Raw genomic sequence first — 8,525 nt, 5'->3', positions numbered from 1 at the left:
ATTTTAGTGTAACACACAAGTACTTTTCTTCTTCTTTCCTCTACAGTACTGCCTAAGAAGTAATAGCTTCAAAATTACCACCTTTCTTTATACCTTATGCACTTCTTCACTCCTATATTACAAGATGTTATTTAGTTTGGTTTGTTTAGAATCCTGCTAGTTTTTTTTATTAATTTTTTATTTATATATGACAGTGGAATGCATTACAATTCTTAATATACATATAAAGCACAATTTTTCATATCTCTGGTTGTATACAAAGTATATTCACACCAATTTGTGTCTTTATATATGTACTTTTAATAAAATGTCCATCACATTCCACCATCATTCCACCATCATTTTGAATCCTGTTAGTTCTCTACATATCAAAGTTACCTTTTCTATAGTACTCCCTTCCCTAGAAATAATACTGAAATCTTAGAAAAGATTATAGTAGGATATGATACAGTAAGTCAAAACAACTGCTTTAATAAACTGAATCACAGACACAGAGCAAGCTAAGTATCTACAAAGTTAATTTATAACTTTCAATGGTCTCATCAAATAACCCATCAATATTCCTTAGAGGACAGTGAACACTTCCAGAATAGGTTATTTTCAAAAGGAATATATTTGTTTAATAAAATCCCTTACCTTAAGTGTTTGTTCCGTTTTTTCAAAAGCAGTTTGAAAGCTTGGTCCATTCCTATCAGCCTGAAAAAAGAAAGAAAATTTCTAAGGAACGAACTAAGACCAAAGCAAATAAATCCTTTATTTATAATCTCTGATTAATTTATTTAAATTTACCTATAAATATATTTGTATCTATTTTATATATTTAATTTTACTGTCATTATTTTAATGTTATATCCAAAAAACTTATTGTAATAATGTAAATGTTTTCTCTTCAAGCCTGGGATGATATTCATTGAATTCTGGGAAGAATTCTGAAGGCTGGAGAATATAAATTCCATAGAGTCCATCCATTACTTAATGCTTAAATCCCTCTATAAAGTCTTTGGCAGAGGTGGGTGTGATGGCACATACCTACAGTCCCAGCTACTTTGGAGGCGAAGGCAGATGATTGTTAAGTTCAAGCCCAGCCTAGGAAACTTAGTGAGACACTCTCTCAAAATAAAATAAAAAGGGAAAGGGATGTAATTCAGTGGAAGAACAAGCACTTGCCTAGTATACAAAATCCTAGGCTCAACTCCAATTACTTAAAAAAAAAGTCTTTGGCAAATATAAATATATCTCTCCAGTGAAAGAAATCTTGTCTCCCTAGAAGGAATTGTAATCTTTGAAGAATGTTTTGTTTCAATGAGTTCTTCATACTGAGTAAAAAGCAAACAAACAATAAACAAAACATTCATCTCCCATCCTAACCCACATAACCCACCCCTGGTTCTAGTTCTATCTACTGGGAATAAACATAGTAAATTTAAACTCAAAAAATTTACCACCTGTGAGAAACTTTTTGGCCAGACTAGTTTCCCTAACTTTCTGCTCCTACACTACTTTGTGCTTTTCTTTCTTAGAGAATCAGTTATGTTTTCCACCAATCAATGTTATATTTGGTTGTTTCCTTGCCGATCATGCCATTCTAGTATATAATTTCCTTGAGAACAAAGAGTATTTCTCATATCTGTATTCAAGTGCCTAACAGTAAAGGCATTTGATAACATTCAATAAATAGCTGGTGAATACTAATTAAACAAATCAACTAATCCTAAATGCAACCAAATACCATCAGTTTCTTCTTCAGCATTTTTCATGTGATCTATTCTTCTAGTTTTGTTGTTTTACTTTTTCATGTGATATATTTGAGTCTCTTGTCAATCCTAGCAGTTACCTCTAACCCAATCTAAGTTGACTTTTCCTTTTGATGAAGAATACTAGGCCAAATGTCACCTTTGGATACAGTGAGTGGAGACACATGAATATGCCCCAGAAGACAGAAACAGCACCAACTTCATCCCAGGCTTCCACCTTTGGGGATTAGTAGCTTAATGATTTCATAAAGCCCTGTACTGAAGGGCTATTACAGTGAAAGAGAAAGAAGGTACACAAATGGAAGAGGAAATAGTAGTTATCCCTATAATTAAAAATGAAAACACATCCAGAACCATTAGTAATACACTGTCATCTTTTTTCCTCAGAGTATAGTTTTTGAGTATACAACAAATACACAATCATTCTATGGTCCTTACCTTAATATATTCCACTTTTAAAAGATCTAATCCAGGTTTGTCAGAAGAACTAATCAAGTGAAGGGGTTTCTTTCTAGATGCTAAATTGAAGAAAAAGAAAAAAGGGCTTTCAAATAAACAGCTCTTCTAAAATTTTGAAACTTTCTAGGTATCTTTTTATTTTCTAAAAATACTAGTTAAGCTTTAAAAAAAATATCTGTTCACATTTTCATCGTTACTGAAAATTACAAATCCTTATATAAGAAATACAACTTACTTTAAAAACATTCATATTTACTTTTGCTTGATTTTTTATTTGTTTTCAAAATAATAAAAACATCTCCTACATATTTTTAAGGCTGTCTTGTGCATGTCTAGGGCAGCAGAATAGACTATAGGTTTAAGAATCAGGAAATATGACTTCTAGTTCATCTCTATCCTTACCAAAGGCTACTATTTTTTTTCTCAATCATATAACAAAAAGACTGGACTAAAACAATCTAATATCCTATTGCACTATAAAATTTTACAAAAAAGTAATTTATTCAAGAAAATTAAATAATTTTCCTTCATTTAGGCTGAGAGTCAATTTACATAGAAAGGGTTTTTTTTTAAGGAAGGAGAATTATTAAAACTTTCTTTTTATCTTAAGAATAAGAAGTTCTATTAAATGTCCTCTAAATCCTTATGTAGAAGTGCCAACGTACTGCCGCCAAAAGCTATGCAGAGAGGACTGATAGAGCCACCATTTCATCCACATTTTACTATTCACAATCTATAACTCCTGCTTCTAAGACATCTAATTTTCCCTTGTCCACTGAGGTCTCAACCTTCCCTTAAAAAAAGGCTTAGAAATACATTAATTATATATTTTCCCTTAAGGCAGTAATGTAAACTCTGTATTAAGACAATACCTACAGAATATTAATAACATAAAACATTTTTCTTCCAAACGAAGGCTTAAAATTATAAAACATAGGTCTTTATATTTGACAAAAGCACTAGGCAAATATTAGGTCATTTTAATTATGTGGATTTATCCCTTCCTTCATGCTTCAAAAATATGAGCACACAACGTAAATGGTTAACAAACTACAAAAACTTCTAAGAGTTGACTTTGCATTCTACCATTTTAATTTGGATAACTGGTGCTTCTTGTTGATACATGAACACAATTAAATAAAACAAGACATTCAATATCATAATACCAGAGACAAATTCTATGCTTTTGCCATTCATGAGTTATATGATATTGAACTTGGCAATCAGCCTAAAGCCTACTTATCAGTTCATTCATGGATAAATTATATGACCAATCTATGACTTTGCTAGATATCAACTGGAGATAATAATGTTACCTATTTCACAGCATTGTTATAAAAATTGAAAGTTATTATTTGTAGTGAATACTGTAGAACAGTATTTGCTATTATTTATTATGTAAATAAAAGTGCTTCAGACACACAAAAATGCTATTTTTATTACTGGCCATTATTTCTATTTTTTTAAACTATTACCTTGAATTTCATGGTAATCCAAGCTGATTTTCTTTAAATAAGACACTGCAGTTAAGTCAAATGTTCTTACTGTTGCCTCTGTTCCTAACTGTGTAACATTAAATACTAGAATTGAGTCTTCTTCTTTCTGTTGTTTAGTGAATTCCAAAAACACCTAAAAGAATTATCACATCCAATAAGAAAAGTGTATGTCATACTTAAAATAAGAAAACCAAAATCTTTCTCCATACATATCACCATGACAATAGTGGAAACACTACTCATATTCCTGATTGGAAATTATTATCTTAAATTTTATTATCAAGAATATAGGTAACTTATAAAATATTCTTGTAAAATTTAACATTATTGATTTTTAAATTTAGAAAAATAGAAAAACTATGGATTCTTAATATGATTTTCTTAAAATAAGTCATGTTTGGTGATGCACTGTGTAGCACTTCACAAATGAACATATAGAGATGTCCAATAAGATAGGAAAAGATGCTCAACATCATCAGCCATCAGGAAAATGCAAATTAAAATTTGTAGTGGAATTTCTACTAGAGTGTCTTAAATTAGTAGTTTAAAAAAAATCAAATGTGGCAAAGAAGAGGCACAAGAGAAATAACTGGAGTGGATATAAAATATTATGACTACTCTGGAGAATTACTTGCCAGTTTTTTAAAAAGTCATGTATGCATCTGCCCTGTGACTCAACAATTCCACTCCCAGGCATGGAAAAATTAACAATTCCACTCCCAGGCCACTGTAAACAGAAAATGTATGTCCACAAAAGACTTGTACAAGAATTTTCACAACAGTCTTATTTGATAATAGCCAAGAATTAAAACAACAAAAATATTAAGCAACAGGCGATGGTTTACAAAATGAGGTATATTAGAACCATGAACTACTATTCAATAATTAAAAGGAACAATCTATCCATACTCATACAACATGGATGAATACCAAAAACATTATTTGAACAATAGAAGCTAACAATATACATAAATGCATGAACAGGAAAAAACCATTTGTGGTCACATAAGTCATAAAGTGGTTGCTTTTGGAGAGCAGGAAAAGAAAAATGACTAGAAAAGGTCAGCAGGAATGTTTGAGGGATGGAAATAGTCTCTATCTTGGTTTGGATAGCTATTACATAGGCATACTCCACTATCCAAATTCATCAAAATGACCTTAAGATCTGAGTGCTTCGTTGTACACGAATTCTACCTCAAACAAATTTTAAACACACTATTTATAACAAACCCCCAAAAGATGTTCAACATATACAAACAAAACAAGAAAACATTATTTAAGAATAAAATGTTATGGTTTGGATATGAGGTATCCCCTAAAAGCTCACATGTGAGACAATGAAAGAAGGTGCAGAGAAGAAATGATTGGGTTAAGAGAGCCTTAACTCAAATCAGTGAACTAATCACCTGATGGGATTTACTTAGTGGTAAATGAAGGCAGGTGGAGTGTGACTGGAGGAAGTGGGGCAATGGGGGCATGGCTTTGGGTATATATTTTGTATCTGATGAGTGGAGTCTCTCTACTTTATGAGCTGCTTCCCCTTGCCATACTCTTTCCACTGTGATGCTCAGCCTCACCTTGAGCCTCAAAGAATGGAGCCAGCCTTCTATGGACAAAGACCTATGAAACCATGAACCCTAAATAAACCTTTCTTCATCAACAGTTGTTCTTGTTGAGTCCTTTTAGAGTCACAGTATCGAAAAAAGCTGACTAAAAACAGGGCATATGCTTTATTTATGGATCAGAAATTCAATACCATAAAAATTTCAATTCTCCCCCAAATTGTAGATTCAATAAAATGTCTATCAAAATCTTGCTCTTTTCATACAAACCAATCATCTGACTCTAAAATGTATAGAGAATTTAAAGGGTCAAGGACAGAGGTAAAACAATCTTAAAAGAAAACCAGAGTGGAAGGATTTACCCAGCTATCTTGCAGGACTGATTACAAAGTTTAAGTAACTTACTACTAAGACACACATATGGTAAATGTAACAGAACAGAATTTCCACAAATGTACAGACACCTGACTAGGGATGAGGGGTGAGAGCAATGAGAAAGCCTGGTCATTTCAATAATGAGTGCTAGCCCAAGTAAAGGGCCATAAAAATGGACCATATGTCTAACTATATAAGTCAAAATAATGTGAACCCTCTGGCAGAAGACTAGGTGTATGACCTATTGCAGTAAGGATTTTTTAAATTGGACACAAAAAAGCACTAGCCATAAAGGAAAAGAATAACAAATAAAATAACATTGAAAATAAAAATATGTCCCCATTAAGAGATAACATTAAGAAAGTAAAAATGCACATTACACTGTAGGAAAAGATATTTTGCAAGTAATTAAAAATTAAAGACAATCTACTTTGTTGTACTGGAAAATAGTTAACAATCCATCCAACTAGCAAAGGTCTCATATACAGAATATGTAAAGAATTCCTGCAAACCAACAAGAAAAAGACAACCTAATAATGATTAAGAGATGAAAAAGCCACACAAAAAAAGAACGTCTAAAAGGTCAATAAATACATAAGAAAATGCAAAAGCTCTTTAGTCATCCAGTAAATACAAAATAAAACCATAGTGGAATACAACTGCATACCCACCATTAAGAATGAATGAAACTAGAAAAGGCAGAAGATGGCTGAATGGAGGGGTCATTTCCCTAGTGGCTCCATGATGAGAACCAAGAAAAGCAGACAGGCAGCTTTTCAACAAGGTGGGTGAATGATCAAGAATTAGGAGAGACTTTACTGGAATTTAATACTGAACACACAAAACAGTTCAGGGACTCAGTAGATCTTATAAAATAAAATAAGGGGGAAGATCACCAACCCCACATCTACGATAGCAGCCAGAGGTGCAAGCCAGAACATTCCCTAGGTGAATGCAGTAAAGCAATAAAGGAATTAAAGGAAGCCCCATTACCAGGAAGACTAAGGCGTGTCAGGGTACGGAGAACTTAGAGATAGGAGACACTGTTCAAAAACAACACAGTGAGCTGTGCTACACAGTATCTATGTATAGGAGTGAAGCTGCATCTCTATCAGTGGCATACCTGAAGGAGAGCAGAACCATTTTGCAGCCATGACACAGGGACTGGCAGCTCAGGGAACTGATTACTGGCAAACCCAAGCCTGGCCTGAAAAACAAGCTGGGCAAACCCACTGGTTGTGGAAACCCACTTGGCTACTCCCTCCTCCTCCAAACTGGCTGCTTGCAAGACTGGCGGGGAGAGAAGCACATGACCGGGAATTTGAAAGGTTGGGGACAGGAGAGATACAGCTCAGAGACTGAATCAGAGATCAGGAATTGTGGGGTCCACAGGCAAAGTATGAGGCTAAGCACAAACTCCTATACCACACGAGTGGAAACCAAAGGAGATTCCTGGACGCAGTTTTCCAACATGTACTAGCAATTGCTTGGCCTTGGAGGTGTACTGCCTTAAAATCTCCAGACCAACTGGCACCCAGCTAAGAGAGAAGAGCATACCTAGCCCTATATCCTGCCTCCAGGAGCTTTACATCCAGGACTAACCCTCTCACCCTAGCAACCCCAACCATCCTGAAGGTGGAGCTAGCATCAAACTCCAGACAACCCCACCTAACTGCTGAGAAGAGAAGCTCAGAAACTCTAGAACTCAAAAAAAATGTTCAATTTTTTTACTGAGACCGTTTTCCTTTTTCTTTTCTTTTCTCTCTCACATATCTACCATTTTTGAAACCAAGTATTTTTCATGCAGCAGTTTACTGAGGACTAGGATTTCTGAATAATACAGTATAGTTTTGTTGTGTATTCTTTTAATAATACTTTTTTCTATTTCTAATTTTTTTTTATTTTTACTGTATATACATTTCCTCTCATTTATATGTTTCCCTGAATTCACTTTCTCTCTTTTCTCCTGAAAACAGCCAACCTCTATTAATTCCTCTTGCACACTTCCTATAATTCTTTACTTCTATATTCTCTCCTTCTTCTTCATAAACATCACATCCTACACCACTTCTATTTCTGCTTTGTCCAACATTTGAAATTGTAAACTCTTTGCAAACTTACTGTTTATACTGTAGAACAATAATTGCATACATCATTTTTGTCTATTGCAACAAAACTATAAACATCTTAATAGGAGCTATTTTAGTTAAGGCTGTAACCTGTTTGCATTGGGTACTGTGATTATTTATCTCCCCCTTAAAGGTGAAGTACAGGAAAACTTCAAGGGACTCTATACATCCATAGCACAGAAATTGCCCTGCCTCAGATCCATACTGCTAGATGGGTAGACACATAAACAACATGAAAAAACAAGGTACAAATTGCCCTAAACAAATTCAGATAGTCCAATAACAGAATACAATCCACCAACACCACAGTAGAAGCAATGACAGAGAAGGAGTTTAGAATATACTAGAAATACCTAACATACAGAATAAGGATAAAATTTTTAAATGTGGTAAGAAAAATATCAGATTATATATAGGGAGAAACCAATTAGGATCTCAGCTGATTTCTCAACCCAAACTCTCAAAGCTAAGAGGTCTAGAATAATATATCCCAAGCACTGAAAGAAAATGATGTCTACCAAGAATTCTATATCCAGCAAAATTAACCTTTAGATTATAAGATGAAATCAAAACCTTCAATGATAAACAAAAGCTAAAAGAATTCACAAATAGAAAGCTGGCACTACAAAACATTCCCAACAAAATATTCCACGAAAATTAAAAGGAAAAAAAAAAGTAAAGACCAGCAAAGGGAGGAACTAAAGGAATACTCAAAGGGGAAACTAATTCAAAGTAATAATCAAAATAAAC

At 33.7% G+C, this 8,525-nt stretch overlaps 1 long non-coding RNA gene across 1 annotated transcript; it reads right to left on the bottom strand.

The window, feature by feature from the left end:
* Positions 1–649: 649 nt before the first annotated feature.
* LOC308640390 lies at positions 650–3,810 on the bottom strand. Its single transcript, XR_014020253.1, has 3 exons — positions 3,689–3,810; positions 2,193–2,272; positions 650–696 (listed from the first exon to the last, which is right to left on the bottom strand). It is a non-coding gene; the product is annotated as an uncharacterized lncRNA (long non-coding RNA).
* Positions 3,811–8,525: the final 4,715 nt, after the last annotated feature.

The sequence above is a fragment of the Spermophilus citellus genome (assembly GCF_964194105.1).
Source record: "Spermophilus citellus genome assembly, contig: SCAFFOLD_131, whole genome shotgun sequence".
Lineage (NCBI taxonomy): Eukaryota > Metazoa > Chordata > Mammalia > Rodentia > Sciuridae > Spermophilus > Spermophilus citellus.
This window is presented reverse-complemented; position numbering and strand designations above follow the sequence as displayed.